Raw genomic sequence first — 23,654 nt, forward strand, 5'->3', positions numbered from 1 at the left:
TCGTAGCAGGGGGCTACAGAAGCAGAGTGAAATACAGGTGAGATGTTTCCCCAGTAGTTCCATGCTCAGGAGACCATTGCAGTATCTTCTCAATTGATTTTCATTTACCTGTTTGCTTCGCCATTTGTAGAATTATAAAGGTGCAGGGTATAAAGTTTGTTACTGTGAATCAACATTTATAGTGAAAAATACCATATTTTGGTATCAGGCATTTTTATATAAAATAATAAATAGTTGTGAATTGATATTGACAGAAAAACAAAGAAATCCTTTTGTTGTGTTGAATTCAGGCTTAGGAAGAAATTATGAATTTTTATGAGTTTGAAATTGTACAGATATTCCTGGCTTGCCAAAATATTTGTACATTTTTATCTCTGTGCAGCTCTCCCATTTCCCCTGTTTGCTTTTCCCCATCATTCCAAATTTTATTTGGGACATTATGCAAAAATAAATGGGTTAGATCCAATTGTTGATCCCAACTGGAAAAGATGGGACTTTGTAAATGGATGTTACAAGTTCCATTCCTTCAGGGATCAACAATTGTTTTCAGCCTCATGTTTCATATAATTACAAGAACTTTTTAGAGTTTTAAATGTTTTAATCATTTAATGTAATTTGAATAATTATTATGGTTCAATTTCCATTCATTCATTCATTCATTCATTCATTCATTCATTCATTCATTCATTTATTTATTTATTTATTTATTTATTTATTTATTTATTTATTTATTTTTAACTTATATGCCGCCCACACTACCCAAAGTTCTCTGGGTGGCTTACAACATTTAAAATGCAATAAAAAGACAAAAGAATTTAAATGCAATTAAAATATGTACTCTAAAAATTGCCATCAGGACCCACAGCTGATATTATTTCAATTAAGAGCCTTCTGGAACTGGAAGGTTTTGACCTGACGCCAAAATGTCAGCAGCGTCGGCGCCAGACGAATATCAGTCGGGAGGGCATTCCATAGTCTGGGGGCAGCTGCTGAAAAGGCCCTTTGTCTACAAGCCGTCCCTCTTACCTCCTTGAGGGACAGCTCTTTCAAAAGGGTCCCCTGGGCTAGATCTTAAGTGCCAGGTAGGTTCAAATGGAACTTTTTAATGCACATTTTATTCTGTATTTAATTCTACTTGTTTTAATGTTGTGAGTGACCTTGAGCCCTCTTTGGGAGAAAGGCAGCCTACAAGTTATACTAAATAAATAAATAAGATAAAAAAAACCCCCAAGAACTGTTAATAGCTCGATGATATACATGCAAACTTAGTAGAAAGTTTCACTGAATGCAGTGGGGCTTACTCCCACATAAATGGCTATAGGATTATAGCATTAAAGTCCAGAAAAATATTTTCCATAGAATCAGGCAAATAGAAAAAGGAATATACTTCATGAATGTGCATTCAATCAATTTTCAGTATAATGATTTTATTATTATTATTATTATTATTATTATTATTATTATTATTATTATTATTATTATTATTGTTGTTGTTGTTGTTGTTGTTGTTGTTGTTGTTGTTGTTGTTGCTGTTGCTGTTGCTGTTGCTGTTGCTGTTGCTGTTGCTGTTGCTGTTGCTGTTATTGTTGTTATCGTTAGCAGCAGCAGCAATAGTAGTAAAGACAAAATCTTATCTGTCACTCATGTTGAAGGAGTATGTATGGTAGCTAGTCGTAATTATTCATTACTGGAAAAAGGCAAATGGTTTTGATATTGTTATGAGCTCACATCCCAATTCCCTTAAAGGTAAGAACTCAGGGATGCAGGTATTCATCTACCATTTTGGTTTCCTTTAGTGAGGTCACTGGAAACGTTATGACATTTTGTATATTTTCAATACACAAGGCAAATATTATTGATTCCTACGGGGATATTAACTCCCCAAATTTCTCTCCTTCTCGTCAGATTTCTAGGTTGTAGTAGACACTAATGTTCCTGAGGAAAACAACCCTGCGTCATCATCTCCAGCACTTATTGCGCAGAGGGGGGGAAGCTAATCCCTGATTCCCGAATGGCCTTTCACCCTCTTGTCCAAAGGATGGAAGAGCCCATCCATTGAGAGAGATCTCGGTCAAGGAGTAGTACTTGGCTGCTTTGCCAGAGCCATGGCCTAGCAGTCCATTAATGTCCCACAGACCAAGCCCCTCTCTTACAAGCAAGAACTGCATGGTTGTAAGAAATCCCCATTTAGTCCAACTCTCAACACTTCTGGACACATAACTACATTATTGCGCCACCATCACTATCAGAATCAACATTGGCATAGCACTTCCAAGTGCTCAGAGTGCTTTCGCTACATTATCTAGTTGACAATGTAATACTTGCTACAACAACTCTAAATAGTATTATTATCCAAGATTCTAAGGATGATATTTGATTCATTGGATTGAAGGATTAAATTATGACAATCCTTGACAAAAACTGGCCTATTTGTTTGCTTGTTTAGCACCTCACCTTTTCATTACAAAAGGACACTGTGGATTTAGGAATTCAGGTGTTCCTTACCAATGTAGATGCATCTGTGTTTGTCAGAGAGGGAGGCAGAGAGCGCGCGAGAGAAACAGAGAGAGAAGTAAATAAATAAGAACCTGAGTCTCGTGCCGCCTGCTGTGTTTTGGCAGAAATATGCAGCAGTTCATGATATATTAAACGGTGTCTACTCAATCTATGGTAACACTGTGCTTGGTACATAAAAGAATTCTTGCTCCATACCCATTGGTCCTAATTAGACATTTCCATACATTTCTTGTTGTCTTCGTTACGCTCCCTCTTTCTGAAAGTTTATTTCAGATAACTTTCCAGCTTATTCATCAGTAGGTAATAATGTTATCGCTCACGGACATGGCTCACACAAAGCGGTGGGGCTCCCACAGATTTCTTCACAAAAATGACAAGGCACAGCCCAACGGATCTCCCACTGTTTGCTCCGGTCAAATAATATTCCCTTCACAGTTCCTGCTGTAATCACTCCTACTAATCTTTCTTTCTCTCCTCACTCACTCCTTCCCACTTATCTGCTCGCCAGATCATTACTTCAGTTAAACTTCCCGCAGCCAACCCCACTGTTTGCAGGATTCAAACAAAGATTCTTTTGAAAAAAAACTTATGCAGAGAATAAATGCAGATAAACAGCAAACCCAAGGAGAGGAATAAGATGGATACCTTGAAGAACAGCCTTTATGCAAATTGGTGAATGACAAGCAGGGAGAAATGTGGGGAAGCAAAGCCCTACAAGGCATCCACCAATTTGTGCTGGCAGCTACGTTTAGGTCATACTTGACCCTACTCTATGACCTTCTTCTTAGCCTCCTACTGTTATTACAATAATTTCTCCACCAAATTCTCATCCGTAGCTGCTGTTTCCTCTAGTTAGATGTAGTATCTATGCCATACATGTATTGTGACTTCCCTTCACTCTCTTCAGGTCAGATTTTTAAAAACTACATGGTCCCAGCTCGCTGTAAGGGTAAATTTAGAGATGTTTACTTACTCACGGCCTGCAAAATGGTCGGCTGCATATTCTAAAGTAATGGTAATAGTTTCAAAAAGAGCAGTGGATGGGTGAGGGTCATAGTTAGGTTGAGGAAAGAAGAAAAGGAAAGCTGAGGGGACTGTGCCAGGTTGTGCCAGTTTTCTTGGGTTAATGGCACCCAGAAGTGTGTGATAGTGGGGAAGGAGAGATAAATTTAATGAATTTTAAATTGTCAGTATATTTTTAACAATATTGATCTAACCTGTTGGCATATGTTTTTGCTTAACTTTCTGAGATGTTTCACATGGGGTGTAATGTTGTGATGTATGTATTATGATGCAGCACTGCTTTGCTAGGTTACAACTGTAATAAGTGGTACTGTATTTGTATTTGTTTTTGCCAACTGCTTTGAGAAAAAGATATTGTGACAAGCATAATGTACAAATATATATATATACTTTGTAATCCAAAAAATATAAATCTGCATACTTCTAATTAGAACAAAGACTATAGGCTGAAACAGTGGGTAGGACATTAGTGTGTAAATACCAAAATGACAGAGCCGGCCCTACCATGAGGCACAGTGAGCCTGCAATCTCAAACAAGTGATCCTGGATGTCATGAAAGACAGGAAGTTATTAGTTATTTCATTTGTTAGTTATTTAATGTATTGTTTTATTTTCACTGCCAAGAAGTAGAAAAGTTGCTGTTGTGATATTTTGGAAAAGTTATGAAATAATATGGCTGGCCTAAAATACTATATATTTTGACACGGGAGGAATATCATTTACTCTGAGGACCAAATTACATGTTATTGTCATAAGAAACTAAAGTCATAGCCATTCTAGAAATGTGATTCTGGAAGACAGTCATGTCTATGCAATCATACTTGCAAACACAGTCCATGCTAACATCTTAATGATCAATGCGGGGACTGTTCTGAGGGTGGGAAGGAGGCAGGATGGCCATTTGTCCCAGGCCTTGCATTCATGGAGGACCTTAAATTTAATATACATCACCATTTTTGGCATTCTGTCATTTTTCTATAAACAGGGAGTGTAAAAAAAATGGAACTGGTCTAGGCTCCTCTTGCACTTTGAGAGATCCTCATAAATCAAAGCAAACTTATTCCTTATATGCACCAAGAATGTACACGGCTGCCTTATATGGTTCTCTTCTTATTCTAAAAAACTATTAAAATTTTTATTTACAGCCTCACATGCTGTGTGTAGTTTGAGTGACGGGGAGGGACTTTTCTGTGTTGGGGTGATTATCTATCCAGCACTAACCAATCATTCATTCCAGTTTTTGAAGTTAAAATTAAGCACTGCTTCTCTGTGGAGTGTTCTATCCCTCTCTTTCCTTGGTTGGTGGTGGTTGTTTGTTGCTCTTGATCTGCTTGTTTGGTTGCTAGTATGTGAGCAGTAAAGAAAACAGTATACACGAAGTCTGTAATTTCAAGCAACTTAAGAAACATTTTTTTTATTTCTCCTGCAAATGTCTCAGAGTGAGTTATTGAGACTTTAAATGCCAATTAATGAGAAAGGGGTGGACTCCGGGGAACTTATATCTATTCTCCTCTGTGTACCTCTGTACTTCTACCATGTAGCAAAAAGCAAATTTTGCCACAAGTTCAAAACTATGCAGCAGATTATGGGTGCAGAGACCAAAGAAACAGATAGCTAATATTTTTCAGGCTTTGTTGTTTTTCAAACTGTGATTTCTTTTAGTGCTTTTAGCCAAGAACACTTCATAAGTGAATGAAAAGAAAGAGTTATTGTTTCTTTTTCTGAGATTTTTACCAAATTTGCTGAGAAAGAGAAAGAGGAAAAGTGGATCTTTATCACAGCAAGATATTTTTTGGGGAAACTTCCAGAGTTAACACCTCTGAATTACTCTTAATGGAAAGAGAGGCTGCAGTTTAACCTTAGAATGTTAAAAGTGCATGGTTGTTTACAAAGAGAAAGACCTAAGAGAGCCTCGTGGCACAGTGGTTAAACTGCTGTACTGCAGCCAAAATTGTGTTCACGACCTGGGGTTCAATCCCAGGCAACCAGCTCAAGGTTGACTCAGATTTCTATCCTTCCGAGGTTGGTAAAATGAGTACCCAGCTTGCTGGGGGGGGGGGGGGAAGCAATGTGTAGCCTGCATAATTAATTTGTAAACTGCCCAGAGAGTGCTTGAAGCACTATGGGCGGTATATAAGCAGCACACTTTGCTTTGCTTTTTTGCTACAGATACACAAGCCAAAGCTAAATGGAAGATGAGGATTCTATAGGAAAGGCAACAATGTCACAAAGATAAACATATGCTATATATTTTAAAGGCTGCAGAACTATCAAAGAGATGCCAGAAGTACCAGTACTTGAGAGTTCCTATGGTTTTTCCACCTCTAATTCAGAGGCAATTTTTATCAGGGAATTTGTATGGCTATGTCTTAACAACAAACAAGATTGTGAAAAGGACATTTCTACTTTATTAACAGTGTTTGACAAGTCAAGTTTGAAATGACTGATAGACAAAAAAATAGGATTTCTCATTTCTCATTGCTGGGTGAATGTTTTAATGCTTTTGTATCTATCTTGTATAGCACACAGCTAAGTTTCCAAGAGTTTTTGTGTTGTTTGAAAGAAGAGTACATAGACCAAAAAAGCTCCCATAAGGCATGAACTGAAAAAGGCTCAAATTTCATGCTGAGTGGAAAAGACATGCCTCACAGCCAATCACACAGATGCTGGACTTGTGGGAAGGTGAGTCACATGACAAAGGATTGCCCATTCCCAAGAGATTCCTTATCCAATAAAAGATGTACTAATTTTGAATCAGAAGAATAAAAGGATTGCATAAAACATGTGGAGACTAGCTCTAATAGAGAGGCAAAAAGAAAGGCTGGAAAGGCATTTAAACAGAAGGCATGCATGGCACATAATTGTGAACAGAAATTACTTGATTGTTGACTCTGGGTCCCCAAGTCACTGTACACATAAAAAGATTTATTTATAAATCTAAATGAAAGATCTGGTGGAATATTTAAGTTGCTAATCATGATTCCATGAAAAACTGAAGGAAAAGGGACTGGCATTTTACAGTGTGAACTGCTTGATGAAATAAGTGAGAATACTATAAGTGATGTATTGTCTGTTCCTGAACTACAGTGCAACATTTTAGCTTTGGATGACAAAGGGATTTTCTATATATTTTTCAAAATGGACAGTGTACAGTTATGACAGATGGTGAAATATCTTTTCAAGTAATTAAATCTAATGGTGTCTATAAACTGAGTCTTGTGGATGTGCAGCAACAAATCAACACAGTGCAAGCTCAGAAAGAAGACGGCAAGAGCATGGAGCTGTGGCATTGTCACTTTGCTCACAGAGATCCAAAAGCAATTCTGGAGCCATAGATCCAGAAACTTGCTATGGGTATGTATCAGGATAAATCCACATTGTGCAACCAGCACAACCAGGTGTGTAAGCTGTAACATGTAAAAGAGTGTTAAGTCCTCATTCCTGCCAAAGACTGAGAGTAGAAGCACCTGGGTACTGGATCTGATATGTAGTTACTTGTGTGAGACACTCAGTATCCCACCATTGGGACATACATAATAGATATATTCTAATATTTGTGTATGATTTCTCGAGGTACTGAGTCACCTACCTCTGGAAGGAGAAGGATGAGACATATGAAATGCTGAAGAAGTACATGGTCATGGTAAGCAACAAATTTGAAAGAAATCCCAAAGAACTCCAGGCAGATAATCATACCACATGCAAGCTTTCCTGAAGGAACTAGGCATTTTCGGCTGTGGGGAACTTGTAGCTATCCACCTCTGTGGACCTCTGTACTTCTAATATTTGGAAAAAAGGAATTTAACTAGAAATTCAAAACTCTGAGCCATGGAGAGAAATAACAAAAACAACCCCATAAGGTAGGTTTGATTAGGAAGTACAGAGTGGTCAGTCATTCCAAGTAAGCTTATGACTAGCAGAGATTTAAATGTGTGGCTCTCTTTTTCACGTCCAGCACGCTAACCATTACACTGTGCTAACACTTTCAGCTCAATGGTTAATTTACGGGTTAGGGAGGAACTTCCATTTAAAACTGAAACAAGCACCCCACAAATAAACTAAAGTGGCTAGTGCACTTTCGGGTTTTTTTCCTTGATTCCTGTAAAATAGTCTCTTTAATACAGAGGACTGGTTTCATTGAAAGAGGGGCATGCAAACATTTTGTGGTTTTAAAAAATGTTTCCATCTTTTGTCCAACGTTACCTTCATAATTTATACTCTGTCTCCTTCACATCTTGTCTTGTTTATTTTAAAACCTTTTTACAGGTTATCTTAAACAAGAGCCAGTGAGAAGGAACGGTACCTAGATAATGGGTGAAGGACAGTAAGGCATTTGGTCCTTAGAGTTCCAGCTGTCTGAAATTGTCCTAAGTATTATAGTGACACCTTCAACACTGTTCCTCTGCAACAAAAGTAGGAAACAAATGACTTGGTAAGACTAGGCTGGTCATGTCAAGACATGCCAATAACCTTCTGAATCAGAGAGTGGTAAGGAGATGAATGAATGAGTAGAAGTAAGTTATGCTTTCACCGAAATTGCAAAGGTGGGGTTGCTAGGTCAATAAATAGTCTGGGAGATCAGATGCTACAGCATTTTGGAAGCTGGAGTTGGAGATCTATTCAGCGAGATCCCAATTCAAGTCTAGTATATACTTTAAATAATTTTTTTAAAAAATAGGGTAAACATTGACTTAATTTCATTTAGTTGGTTGTCAGTGATCCTGAAATGTGAAGTGAACTGAAATTAAATATAGCTTCTACTCAGAGGAGCTTTGGAAGATGAAAGTGCCCCTTCTGATTCCAGCATCCCCTCCAACACTCCCCTATATGCATTGAAGATAGCCACCATCCTAAAATAACATCATAACTCAAAGTACAAAATGATGATCCAGGATAAAATATTTCATCCTGAGCATTGATCTTGGTGTAGTGGTATGAAGGAAGTAATATCTGATCTAACCTGAGTACATTGAGAGTTGTCACTTCCCATCATGTGTGTATTTATTTTCATGTGGAGACCTGCAGAGCTCAAATGCTCCTTGGGAACATTGGCTCTCAAAGCGGCCACAGTTGGTTTGACACATCTTCCTCCATGCCCCTGTGTCCCTAAGTATTGGGATGAGGAAATATCTTAGCATCAGAATCTTAGCATCTGCAACAGTTTAAGAGGAATCTCCTTCTAATTCAGCAACAAAGAGAAAGACACATTTTTCTCCATGGCTCAGCAATTTGTACAAGACAACTGTATGATATGTTGTGCAAGGACCTTCTTACTTTGGCAAATGATGCAGAAAATATACTGCAAGGCTTAGACTTATAATGCCATTTAATTCCCCCCCTCAATTTTTACTCTTCCAAGAGTAAAAACTCATCAAGGGTAGGGGAAGGAGCTGTTTGCGGTGTTCTCTGCCCAGAATATATGTATATTATCTTCACCTACTGTGGCATATCTGCAGCCATGCTTGTTAGCCGGCTCTAGCCTCCCATTAACTGAATCCCTGGTGGAAAGCCGTTTCCCTACATTATATTGTAATGCTCTTGTTAATGATAAATTGATGAAGAGCTGCTTTTTTAGATTAGGTGAGTGGTCCTTTGATAATGGGGTTGGAATCAGGCCAGGGGTTTTATACTACTTTGCCTGGAGGGTGAGAATCAACTAAAGTATTCCTTTCTTGTGTTCCGTTAGAAAGTGAGACAGTCAAAGAATTTCATCTTTTTTAATTTTAACAGAGCTGTTTCAAACCTGGCTTACATGGTTGATATTTTTAGACGCTTGTCTTTATCCTATCCTGTATGCCTGATGAATTATTAATAGGAGGTGTTTCTCACTTAATTAGCGAACTCAGCACCTTTTAAAGGAAATTGTTCTCATAAGATGCTTGACTCGCCTGCTTTTATAACAACTGTCCGAAAAGCACAAGCAAGATGCTTTTAAAAAATGTTTCCAAGCTATGAGCAATTGGTACCCTCTTCCAGGTTATACACAGCATCCCTTAACCACTTTAATTCCACATGCCAGAATATCTGTACTCAGAAACAGATAAACTACTTATTTTTATTTTCTCTTTGGGCATGTTGAGTCTTAAGATTTTGTCCTTCCACTTAGCAGCACATGGAATCTCACAGAAGGCTCATCAGAAAGAGGCTGGTCAGCACATTCTCCATATTGGCAGCGATTTAGAGCAGTGGTTCTCAACCCTGGGTAACGCAGATGTTCTTGGACTACAATTCCCAGAAGCCTTCATCACCAGCTTGTGCTGACTAGAGTTTCTGGGAGTGGTAGTCTAAGAACACCTGGGTAACCCAAGGTTGGGGACCACTGATATAGGCAGAAGGTGTAGAAAGTGGCTGTTTTCCACTGGCTGTATCAGCAACATTATTTGCCAGTCTATGTAAAGTAGTATGGCTTTCTCTGGGGGGCATCACTTCAAAATGCTTAGGCGGAATCACATGTTTGACTGAAATTCTACGCAATCTCCTCAGCAACAAAACTACTGATATATAGGCAACTCAGAGCTTGGAAGTGATTAGTTACAAGCAATTTAGTTAATTACTTTTAAAATAAGAGAGGGACAGAGTTACATTTTAAATACAATGTAATGGATAGTTGCAACTACATTTGGAGGGGGTCACAAATAACATTTCCTAGCTACTTTCAAAGGATATTTGAAGCCATTTGTAGAGATAGTATGAATAGGGAAAAACAAACCTACATTTATGCCATTCTCTTATCTATGATAAGTGGCAAGGAAAGCATTTTGCCGGGGGAGTTATTTCTTTTGAATTTTTAAAACTATTTTCAAAATTTAAGAATTGGCTGCTAGAGTGAACCAAAGATTATTTCCATGTCTTTTTTTGGTAGTTATAACACAATATGTTAACGAACTGCCATGCAACATCCCTTTTCTGAGGGAGGCAGTGATACCAATAACAGGGCATCATTGTCCGTGCTAATAAAGAAGGCAACAAATCTCTTTAAAAATAATGTCAGACTATAGCTTTTCTCTCTGATGTTGCCCATTTTCTACACTGAGAATTGCAGTGCAGATTTCTTGCACTTGATGAAGAAGGGAAAAGCAGGGGTGATAAATAACAGAGAAAAGCACATTGAATGAGGGAAGAATATCTATTTACATGTTAACCCACCTATTACAAAAATAGTCGTATCTGTCTCAAAGGCTGCCAGATGCCTCTGCCCTTGGACAGAGCACCACGTAACCTACTGTATAGACAGTTACATGCATATTTACAACTGTGCATGCATTTGGTTCTGCATTTTAATCAGAATGGAACTGATCTTAATGTCCCACAATCTCCCAAGGAACTCTAGCTTATCCACGAACCATGAGTTAAGCAGGCCTGGGTTTGTAGTCCTCTTAGAACGACAGCAGTTCCATAAAACTACTATATCTAAGGATCCTTTTTTTCAAATCTTTCATGGTGATTTTTTTTACCTGCTTTGTGGGGGGTAGGGGTGGTAGATACATTTGTGGGGGGAAACATCTACATTGCCCGAAAATAACCCAGTTTAGGTGGGAAACACAATTCGTCTTGGTAACAAATATGCAACACACATGCATTAAAATTTCTTTTTCAGTATGTCTTGCCTTGCAAAAGTTAACTGCCATTACAAGGGGGAAGGTTCAAATATATAAATATTAGGTTTAGGCCTTGCAAAAAGCAAAAACCCAAAGGCCTAAGAGACACATTCCTTTTGCTGATATTTGTTTCAAGCCGCAGAAAAAGCCATGTCTGACTCCAAGTGCTTGTTAAGGGTATATTTTCTTTCAAGTTATAGGGAGGGAGATGTCAGCTGTTTACCATAAATATATCTCTACATTTGAATGTATAAATGATACTGTTACTTTACTTTGAGTAAGTTTCTCACTGACAGGTATGTTCGGGAAAACAGCTTTCACGAAAACTGAAATGTTGATATAAATATCTGAAGAAAAATACTAATCACAGAATACATTGAACAGACTTACTGATCTTGTATATCTGGAAAAAGATTTTCAAACAGACTTTGTCAGCTCAGCCTTGGCATTTCTTGTCAAACAAAAGCATGCCTAAAGACACATTTCAAAAGCAGACAATGCAGCACTTGCTAACCTGCAGAAAATCGAAAAGGATCAGGGAGACGGAGAACAAACAGAATAGGTAAGCGGTAAGAAATGGAACACAGTTCTAAAGGGCTGTTTCGGAGAGCCAAAGATGTTTAAAGAAGCCCACATCAATAATTAAACACGAGTAAGTAAAATTCCAGTGTACTTTCTGCTGGTATTGTCTTAAGATTTGTAATAGAGAAATGAAATTATTGATTCAGTATCAGCAAGGTAAAAAGCAGGGCGCGGGGGGGGGAGGAGAAAAGAGCACGGAACTGTCGTTATAGTGAAACAAATGAAAAAAGTTACTCTATGGACTACAGCTCCCATCATCCCCCAGCTAGGATGGTTATTAGCATTCCTCTGAGCTCTGACTTATGTGCACAGATGCGCTACCCAAAACATTTGCCTGGAATGTCAAACTTGGCCCCACGTCTGAGTCACCATCTGCCTCTCTCGCCTGAAAATTCAGGTCAGGACGCTGTTAACAGAATTGACAGCCGCTCTCTGATTAAAAGTAAAATGCTCTCTTAAGAAGAAGGGAAGGAATTCATTTTTTTCAGAGCCATGTCACATTTGCCCCATTCATGTCTCTGACGTCGCGTCACACCCTACTCTGATTTGATGCTACATAACACAACATGACATAACTTACAGTTCATAACTTAAAGTGTATCCACTTTAAGGCTGTTCTCCCCCTGCCTTCCTCCGTGCCGGTGTCCTATCCAGTGTGCTACACTTATGGCACACAGTTAATTGGCGTGGCACTCAAAACTTAAATTCAGCATCTAAATACATTTTTCATAGGCCATTAGGATAGGAAATGGAGGTCATCTCAGACTTCTTTTACACCTTATGGATAAATCTGCTGCACTGGAAAAGCAAGGTGCTAAATTGCAGCAACAGTGAAGCTGAAAGAGGGAGAACGGAAGAAAGATCAAGACAGAAATTGACAGGTGGAGCCCCATCAGAAGCTTGTGAAAACCGTGTGACCGACGTATGAATACATCTTGAACAATAAACACAATGTTTGAGTAACATTATGGAAAGTTAACATTTCTGTACCCTTAACATGTCTTTTGCATTTGTACAAAGTAAAAGGTAGTGGCAAGTGAACGTGAGTGCTTGATCAGGCAGCAGTAACGCTGATAATATAATATCATGCGCCAATACTTAGCTAGGTCTGTCTTCTCCTTCCATTTCTTTTCGCTTTGTTCACTCCTGTTGTGACTACTATTATAATTAATTGGACCTACTGTATTTCCATTATTGTACATGGGGTTTGATCCAGACATTGTTTTCACTGGTCAGTATCCAGGGACACTGTATGTGGGGAACTCCAGCTGCGGTGCCTGTTGTGCAAATGGTCACCTTGCCAAATAGCCACAACCACTTGTCCAAACTTTAGTTTCATACATACTCATCCACAAGAGAATACTGGCTAATCTCTTATTGTATTTATTTTGGGTTATATGTATTTCCATCACTGTATGTGCTGTTAAATGTGCATGTACTGTACTGTAGTTATGTTTAGAGATCAGCCACTGATGTCAAGAAAACTTAATCTAGTCATGGGTTCACACACATGTCAGGGGAAGATGTTTTAAATAAATAAATAAATAAATAAATAAATAAATAAATAAATAAATAAATAAATAAATAAATAAATAAATAAATAAATAAATAAATAAATAAATAAATAAGATCTGCTATCTCTACAATCTTTCCCATAGAGGGAAAGACCAGAATCCTGTTGAGTTTTTATACTGCTGTAAGTAAAGCTGAGTAAGTTACAGTGGCAAATTCCAACTAATGAACAAGGTGTCAGTTGCATTTAGTTGCATGTCTGGTTAAATGCATTCATCTAATCAGGCATGTGACCAGCACCCTGTTAATGAGCTGCAATTAGCTGTATGACTTCTGTGATTTCATTTTCTCTTGCATAAAATCAAAATAGGATTCTGTTCACCATCATACTTAATCTATATCTAAAATCTAGAGATACATAATTATATTAATTTTTAATAGTACAGATATTAATAAATACATATTATAATACATATGCTAATCAATAAACACATGTTTGTTGAGGAGCGAATAAAGTGATGATAATAAGGAGTCAAAGTGAACAACTGCTATCGTACATATGTTGGTTTCAGCTTGGCAGGAGGACATTTTAAATGCAGAATGCAAAATCCATATTTCTGATCATTATTTTTATGTTCTACGTGTTTGGCTTAGCGGCTGGTCAGTTAATCAGAAAAGGAAAAGAGGAAGACCAAATACAGGATCGTCTGACTCCGTAAAGGAAGCCACAGGCTTGAATTTACCAGAGGTGAGCAAGGCAGTTGAGGACAGGATCTTCTGGAGCTATCTCATTCATAAGGTCTCCATAAATCAGAGGCAATTTGAGAGTACACAACAACAACAACAACAACAACAACAACAACAACAACAACAACAACAACAACAACAACAACAATGTTAATCACTTTAATAATACTTTTTTCTGTCACTCTAACCCTTTGGTTAAACAGTTTCAGTATGAAATATCTGAGGCAAAAATAGCATTTGTTTGCTAGCAAACATAAGGCTGATGGAAGTGAATTAAAACAGCAAGGGCTCATCTAGCCCAATAGGCTTCCTGGGAGGAACGCCTGAGTGTCCCAGACATCCAACTTTTCAGATGTTGAGAGTTTTTGTTTCTTTGTTCTAGAGTTGGACGTTTTGTACCATTTCCTACCCAAAGGATACCCCCTCCCCTCTGGAGATACAAGGGATGTAGCTAAGGGCCTTCGGCAGAACAGGAAGGGGCTCCTCCTGTTAACACTGTCTCCCTCCTTTAATCCATTGGCACACTTTCAGGTCTCTTGTCCTTAAGACGTTCTAGAGTCATTTAGCACCTCTGAAAAGGGTGCTAAAGAGATCTGCGTTTTGGAGACAAATCAGTTCCATTCATTTATCGCGCTGAATTTACGCCCAAACAACTAATTAACCATACATTATAGGAGTGCCCAACTCTTGGCTCCAACCCAAAGAACATATTAGTATACACATGTTCCTGCAACAAAAAGCAAGACTCATTAATGGAACACCACATGCAGCAGTACTTGAGGTATTCCTCCCTCTCTGTCATCAAACCGTTACACTCCCACTCTTAGCAAGTACCCAGACTTCGAAGGGTTAAACCCATTTTAATGTGCTAAAACCTGAGAAACCACTGTAATCAGCTATCAGTCAGGTTTCGCCTACTGCCTTCATCCTTTCCCATTCTTCCGGTGGTTTGTGGCTGAGACGAAAGTTTCCTCTTTCCTCTTGTGTTTCAGGTGCAAACAAGTGAAGGAAAAGAGGCAACAGATTTGATCTGTCATTGTTGCTGAGCCTCTTGTTGTATCTGTGCAGCTGCCCTGCCGTTCCTTCCCAGTTGGTTTTTCTGAGGTTTGTCCCCAGAGAGCTTTGCTAGAAAGAAGGAGGGGGAAGGAGCACATCAAGAGGTTGGTGATATGAAAGAAAGTGGAAGGAGGAGAGACTGAGAGAATGGAGACAAACTGTAAACACTGAAAAGCGAATCAAGGAACAGATTATCTGCATCCAGATGTTGTCAGCTGTGTCACCGTCATCAGGAACAAGATCCCAAGCAATTTGGGAACAGGTATTTGGATTCTCTTGGTTTAAAAGCACATTTTACTCCTCAGCATCTCTGCCTTGAGTTGCTGCTGACTTTCTGCATCAGACAGTCTTACCATGCCTCCTCTTCCTTATTTGGCTCGCCTGCTAGGCCTCTTTCTCCCTAAATCTCCGGCCTTGTGATATTTCCCACTCTGGCTTTCATCCAGCAGTAGAAGAATGGGAGTCATATTTCAGTATATGGTGCGTTTACAAAAGCTACTGCCTTCACTTGTGAAAGGAAGACATGTTTATTCCTGGTTGGTCAAAGACATCTTCCTGCCTGAGGCAGATCATCCAGTGGTGCCCCCCTCCAGCCAGGCTGAGGTGCATAATACTTAAAACCATACAAGTTGTTTTAAATATTTTTTTAACAGAAGCTTTGAAAGGCAAATCAATCCAAGAAGCATCTGAAAAATGGGACCCTATATATATAACTGGATCCGTTCTATGACCTGAAAGCCAAAATGTGATAATTTTACTCCAAAATAGTCAAATAACTCTAGTTGGAATTATATAGGCAACTAACAGACACAGGAGTCTTTAATGTAATGATATGTTTAAGTACAGATAATATATGATAATGTATAGCATGATATATTCCCTGTAACCCCGAGTTATTTCCCTTTACCCTTGGAATAAATAAATAAATAAAACAAGTTGTTTTTCAAAAGGAGGCAAAGAACCTCACAAGGACCCCATCTCCTTGCCAGCTCCAGGATAAGTAGAACCCAGGCAAAGGAGTACCTTTGGCATTTTACCCTGAGGTCAAGCTTGCATGCCTTGCTGAGCATCTAAGGGATCTGGGGCAGGATTCATTTTGGTGACGCTGCTGCCACCCCTCCATCACCACAAGCCCCCCCCTGCATTGTCTGTAAAGCAGAGGGTCACATCTAGGAATGAGTGCATGTGTGGATTCCAGCTGAGAATTCTTGCTCAGAGCTTCCCCTTGGTCTGGGACAGAGAGGCTACATTATTTTCCTAAATGGGAGCACCGTAGACCTGCTCACACTCTAAATCTGAAATCCTTTGTGGCACAGCTCCTTTCTGCTTCCTGGAGCTCTTTTTTTTTTTTTTTTTTTTGGCTGTGGCCTCCTGTAGGCTTTCTTCCCTACTTGCTCAGGAAGGATTCCTCCCATAAGGTCTGGTCTCACACTATTCCTACATATTTCCCTGCGATAACTGTCACAGAAAACTACACTCCAGTGGCACTATGTCTGGAAACCTTAGGGAGGGTTCACTCATTCACTCACAGCTTATAAGCCTTTTCCAGAATGCCCAGACCCTTACAGGGATATGAGTATGCGCTCTGCTCTGCCACAAAATCCCATTATAAAGGTCACATTCCTTCTCTTTTTCCAACAAGTTTTGTAACCAGAGCTATGTGGCTTGAACCAATCTTAACCCTGTCTGACCAATTTCATCTCTATGACTGTCCAGGCATAAAACAGGGTTTTATGACCAAGATGAGTTTAGACCTGTGATTCCCAACCTTTCTCAAGTCATGGCATCCTTTTATAATAGCCAAGTAATTTGTATAAATATGCCATCGTGTCATTCCCCAATATGGTGGCATCATCAATGCTGCTTCTGCTCACCCTCCTACTGCTCCTGCCATGAACTCTGCCACCGCCACTTCCAAACTGGGGAGGAAACAGGCTTGGGGGAGATTAAAGGTAGGGAGAAGAGAAGGCAAAGGACTTGAAAGATGGGCCAGGGAGTGGAAGGACATCACAGTACCTGGGGAGGTGGCAAGACCTTCGTCCAGAGGGCATCCCCCTCAGAAACCAGGATAGAACTTTCCTAGTGCCTTCGGCAGAAGGGGGAGGGATGTTTGTTTTCGTGTCCTCCTCCTGGGGGTTTATTGTGTGCAGATTTTCATCTACTTTTTCCTTTCCCTCCCCTTCTTTAAGTGTCATAGTTAAAGCCCTTTTCTTGTGGAAGTGGCAGCAATTATATTTTTATGCTGGCATTTCTTTCCTCTTTTTTTGGTGAAAAATAGTCCTGGTAATCTCTTCTCAGAAAGAGGAGGCTTCTTTCTCCCCCAAAGGGCCTGCTTCTCATACATACACATACACACGAACTTTAATATCCTGCTCTGAAAGGTCAAGAAAGAAATTAATTTGACAAGGGTTACAACACATATAAGGTGACCTGTGAGCCCCCTCCCTGAAAACAGGTTGCAGTCCCCTTGAGGGTCATGACCCCCAAGTGGGGAAACACTGGTTTAGATTCTGTCCCAGTTGAGCAAAGTCTTAAAGGTGGATTAGCTAATAAGGAGGACTTCCCTCCCTTCCATGTTCTCAAGGACACATTTAGCAGCTCCTGTATATTTGATCAAAGAAAACAAAAACAAAATAAAATAATTGTCCAACATGTTCTTTACTGGACTGAATGAACAACAGTTGTTTAAACAGTCATTTGAGCCTCAAATTAGCATCTCGGGTGTTTCACACACATCTGTATAGCTTGACACATCTCCTACATGTTCTGAATACCACAGTTCTTGTTCTGTTTCCACAGGCCTGCTACACTCAGACTTTTTCCAGCAATGTCTATGAAAAGGGCCCAGAATGAGTCACTTATTATTTGCCATTCTTCTTTTCCATGTACTCCTGTTCTAGTTCTAGGATTACAAAAACATCTCTGTCATGTGACAGGGTTGGCCCTTGAAGGATGACTATCGGCAAAGAAGGCCATTGCTCAAAACCTTGGATTTCCAGCCTCTGCAGTTACATTTGCAGAAGTCAAAACTTGAAAAATCATATTCTGAGTAGTGGCTGGACACTGTGTACTGCAACACAACTATCACAAGTTTTATTCTTTATACACACACACACACAAGTTATGTATGTTACATATATAGATATATAAACACTAGATAAGGGGATGAATATAAAAATGAATCACGATATTCGTTGAATATCACTGACTCATCAGATATTTGCCTCTTCCTATTTGTGAGATCCGGAGACCCCCCAATCAATATGAAGGGACAAAAATACATCTTTTATATTCATTTTTTTGTCCCCATCTTTAGCTATGCCCCCACAGATCAGCTGATCCACAGGGCAAAGACTGACAGGGAATCTTGACAGAAGGGAATCCCCTCCCCCCACTGTCTTTGCAAACAGCAAGGTAGAGGAATTCCCTTCATTCGGGCTTGCCCTGTCTGTCTATGCCGCTGCAGATCAACTAATCTGTGTGGGTATAGACATACAGGCAAGCTGCCTCTCTGCCTGAAAGAAATCTCCCCCCTCCAATGTTTGCAAAGACAGTGAGGGGATTGCCTTCAGCTGATCTGCAGCAAAGGGAATTCCTCTACCTTGCTGATCTGCATGGGCATAGACAGATGGGCAGGTCACCTGGCTGCCCGAAGTGAGCCCTTTCCACTGTCTTTGCACACAGTGGAGGGGGGGCTTCCCTTTGGGCAGGCTTGCCCAAAGGGAAGCCCCTCCTGCCGCTGTTTGCAATGGAATGGAAGTTAGGCTGCCAGAATGGAAACGGCCGTTCTTGCAGCCTAGCTTCCATTACAGTAGAGGCGGCAGTGGAGACGGCAGTGGTGGTGGAGTGGGAGGAGGTAGCAGGACAAGGTAAGGAAGTGTTGGGGCAGTGGGAAGTGGGGGCTGTCCTAAAAAATAAAAGAGAGTGACTTGACAAACCAGCAAACGGATTTGTGGTTTGTTGGTTCACCAGGGGGAAATTCGTGGGACCAAGATGAAGGGCCATTTTGGTGGTTCGTCTCCATCTGTAGTAAAGACAGCCATGAGTTCAGCTTGATGCCCCCATCAACTCTACTTTGAACCCTCTTCAGTTCTGCTTGACACATCCAGTTCTGCTAGGTAACCTCCCCCCATTAAAGATGATCCTGTGTTTCTCTGTCTCTGAAAATCAACAATGACAAATTAAATTATTAAAACTTGTGTGCTCTTTTGTGGTTCCCAATCTTTGCTGCTTGTAGCAGCCACCTCAATGTGTGATACAGTCCAGCATGCCCTGTTTTTGTTCCTTCATTGCCTTGGCTCTGACAGCCAACAGATTTTTAAGTAGCTCTCCCCATCACTGATTTTGCACACTGTGTCGAATGATGGTCTGGATTTAAAATTCTAATCCACTCTCAGAACTTTCTATCATCATATTTTACATTCTGTTCATATTCTCAGTTCCCCCTGAAACCTATGTAGCTACTCTGCAGGAGCATCATGCAGTGAGATTTTGCTACCTTTGCAGAGAACATATTCAGAGATCAAGATGTCATGAAGACAAAAGATATGTGAGAAAACACTTATGGCAAAGGATCTGACTCTGGGAAAAACAACTGAAATTGTACAGCAAGTGGGAAGTACTAAACTGTTGTCCACAAAGCTGGTTGTCTCAGACCAGAGAAAAGTATATGAAGCAGAGCTTAAGATGGTTAAACAGACAATTCCAGAGAAAATACCTGCTGTTCCCATTTTTTGGTAACCTTGTAGCTGACTATACCAATGCTAGCAAAATGAAAATTTAACTATAAAATGAACTTACAGGGGTGTTCACAGGAAGTGGCACACAAGACAAGCAACTCCAAAAAACAGACATTTTTTCGAGTTTTTAAGTCTGCAGTTAGTGTCACTGGTTTCCATAACTGAGGATGTAGGTGCTGGAACAAAATTTTGAAAAATCGCCAGCATTGCTGAAACCCATTCTTCCTCTCTTTGGTTTTATTGGACATGAGATGAAGATGGTAGTAGAAGCCTGGCTCAGAATATGACATGATTCCTTTTCAGATGTATTCTATACTGTTGTCTGATGTTTCTCCTTTGCTACAACTAGGAGGATTTGAAGGCTCTCCCATCTTTACCCAAGGTTATGTTCAGTGGTGCCTCGACTTACGAACGTCTTGACATGCGGCCATTTTGAGTTACGATCAGCAAAATTTTGCTTTGACTTGTGACCGGAGCTTTGAGTTATGACTGGAGAAATGGCAGGGAATTTGAACTGCTAACCGTTGGTCGGCGAAGAGGCTGCTGCTTTGTATCTCTTTCGCCCCAGAGGTTAGAGAGTGTGCGTTCGGAGTAGGCTTCAGACTGCCTGGTACTGCTTTCTGCTTTTTAAAATGCCTGTTCTGTGTGAGCACAGGGTTTTGCAGTGTATGTTTGGGCTGGGGATGGGTTATGTTTCTGTGCTGTGATAGGTCTTGCAGTGTTTGTTTGCTTTTTGGTGTTTTTTTCTGCATTTCCAATGGGTTTTGCAGTCTTTGTTTACTTTTTGGTGTCTCCCTCCCCGCATTTTTGATGAGTCTTGCAGTCTTTATTTGCTTTTTGTTTTTTTTCCCATGGTTCTAATGGGTCTTGCAGTGTTTGTTTGCTTTTCTCTGTGTTTTTTTTCTCCCGGCCAGAATGGATCAATCACATTTCTGATGGGTCTTGGAGTGTTTTTTGTTTTTTTGGTGGAGTTTTTTCCCCCCGGCCAGAATAGATTAATCATGTTTTAGTGTATTCCTATGGGAAATGGTGCTTTGAGTTACAACTAATTTGAGTTACGACCATCTTCCAGAATCAATTAAGTTCATATCTCAAGGCACCATTGTATCTTGAATACAGAAGTTGTAGTGCTCAAGAGAAAATGTCAAAGTGTATGTTTCTAGCTTTGGAAACTTGCTTCTTTCCGCTGCACTTTCCTAAACCCCCCAGCTACCATGTGAAAGAAGTTGAATAAGGAAATAGATGGTCTGTATTTAAGTCCCATGTGCTGTATTTCCTTACCAGATACAGAATACTGTACTCATGCATATATTTCTACTTGCGTGCACACAACTGCAGAGGAATTTAAAACATCAGCTATTTCCTCCATCTTCCTTTTTCTGTTTTATTTTGTTCTATGCTTTCTACAAGGCAGACAAATGTGAGCTTTATGATGGTTGTATGGTTTTTAGAACTGTAATCTAAAATATTTTGTTATTTTAAAAGCAGCCAAATAATAAAAGAGACTTAGTCATTATTTGAATGAACAAATAACTTCGTTGTTCACAAGTAATCACAATATAGACAAGTCAGCAACAATATAAACATATACTGTACAGTCAATTATATATACAGTAATGTAACTAGTAGGTGTATTAAACCAAACAAATGGAAAAAGAGGAAAGGAATCTCACATTTCTCAGTGGTTTAGCAATCATTCCTCAATATTTAACCTTTCTATTAAGAAGCAAGCCATTATCACGATTTGCCTCATTTCCTATCTGCAATATCTTTCTGAAAGAGACAGCATGTGAGTTTTAAAAGATTACTATGATAAGACAAAGTCTCTGAAGGAATAAGGAATAGATAAGAACCCTTACTTGCAAACTTGGTGTGGTCATTTGAGAAAATGTTGCGACTGTGACTGAATGATTTTTTTGATGGAGACAGACTGTCCATTCGCGTCCATGTGCATTGATATTTTTCTTGCAATACAGACAATACAAGACTGAAGTCGGTATCAATGGTGGCAAAGGGTGACAAAAACCTTGGCCTTCCTGAGTTTTTAAAAACCACCTCCAAAAGGTGCTTCTGTTTGTTTTGATTTGTAAGGAACAGAGCTCTGGTGGCAAAGGCTTTGTGGCCAGAAGCTTTCAACGTTGGTAGTAATCCACAGACAAACAAGAAAACAGAAGCACCAGCTGGCTTCAGGGGATCGGGAAGAACAAGCACTTCATCTGGGCGAGCCCTTTAAAGACACTGCAAGCAGCGATGTCTTTTTCGTTGAGCAAATAAACTTCCTTTTCCTTACTCAAAAAGCTGAGCTTAGAATGGTACTTCCCCATGCATTGTCCTCTTCAAGATGTCATTCTACTGTTTCTTCTTAGAAGTCACTGTCTGGGATCTACTCAAAAGGAGAGTAGCACCACTCTCACTTTCAGGTAAGGGGGGGACCTGACATAGATGCATTTTGAACCATAGTACTGTATATGAATTGGAATCCTGGCATGGGTAGCAGAGAAGGGATTTGCCCTCTTGTTACCTGTCACGATCTGCATCTGGAACGTGTTACTGAGCCTGCAATTTGCCTTGCCAACAAAAAAAGAGATCCATCCATTTCATAAGAGCATTAAAAAAGCCTTACTAGTTTAGACCCATGGTTCACACAATGGATCTTTTCTCTGAAACATTCTTCTTTGGCAATGCACACTTTAGGTGTGGGCCCCTATAATCGAGGTCAGTACTGTTTCAAAAGACAAAGGATCAAATCTCCCCTGTGGCCCATGCAAGGATCATCATTTACGCTAGTCCTCCATGCTTACTATTAAGTATGAAAGGAAGGTGTGGTAGCCAGCTATTACAGTAATGTTTATCTCTGTCTTGAGGGCTGAAAACTGTTAGGAAAAGTCAGGGGTCTGGGAGAATCTTATGGACTGATATCAGATCTCTAGGTATGATGTCAAGGTGGCAAATTTACTTCCAAGGAAAATATTGCCTCCTTGCTGCTATGTGTATGAATTGATCCTTGGCTGAGGTTAGTATGTATTGACCTACCTTTCTGTTTGTCTCTTACACATCTACTCTGCCTTTCCATTGCTAGGTGATAAAGACAGGCTACTATAATGATAAAACAATAAAAATGACAAGCAAAGACAATTTTAATGATAGAATCATTAAAATCTAATAGTACAAATGCAATCATAAGTAGTATGGTGACATACAATTAATTAAAAAAAACTGTGAAGTCAATTCGGACGTATAGCAACCCTTTCCAGGATTTTCTAGGTAGAGACTACGCAGAAGTTACTTTTTAAAAGTTTTGCATTCCAACAGTGACCAAGGTTCCATGCCAGATGTCAGAAAAGTGGTGAGCCATGGCCTGTTATGGGAAGAAACAAAAGGAGAGTTTGAAGGGTAAAATGCCTCATATTTATCTGAGCTGATGAAACCCAGGGAAAAGAATATGAACAGTATCACAATAAGAGCCTCACCACGCGTACAAAAGAAGATCATATAGCCAAGATAATGGTGTTTGAAGCAACCCGCTTCTTGTCAAAAACAGACTAATTATTTTAACATTTTAATTTGTTTTTAATTTTACCTGTATTTCACATATGTCCATAATTTTAAATTGTGTAATGCTCAGAAGGAAGGAAGGAAGAGCTAATAAGTGCTAATAATTATTATTACTAATAATTACTGATAATAACTATATATGTTATGATATAGATACAAAATATATTAATGGCATGTATGCAAAAGTCAGATATCATCAAACAGTACTTGCTGTGATTATGTTGATGTATATAGAAATACATCTGTTCCCTTGTTTTTTGTTTTCATTTCTTTTTTTGTTACCAGAGTTGCTAGGCTTGTTCTCCATGTGCATGTATTTATCTTT

At 39.5% G+C, this 23,654-nt stretch overlaps 1 long non-coding RNA gene across 1 annotated transcript; it reads left to right on the top strand.

Moving 5' to 3' along the window:
* The first annotated feature begins 1,497 nt into the window (after nucleotides 1-1,497).
* Nucleotides 1,498-16,938, top strand: LOC144588803 (uncharacterized). The gene is made up of 2 exons (XR_013544513.1): nucleotides 1,498-13,980; nucleotides 14,972-16,938. It is a non-coding gene; the product is annotated as an uncharacterized LOC144588803 (long non-coding RNA).
* Nucleotides 16,939-23,654: the final 6,716 nt, after the last annotated feature.

Source organism: Pogona vitticeps, chromosome 4, assembly GCF_051106095.1.
Source record: "Pogona vitticeps strain Pit_001003342236 chromosome 4, PviZW2.1, whole genome shotgun sequence".
Classification (NCBI taxonomy): Eukaryota; Metazoa; Chordata; class Lepidosauria; order Squamata; family Agamidae; genus Pogona; species Pogona vitticeps.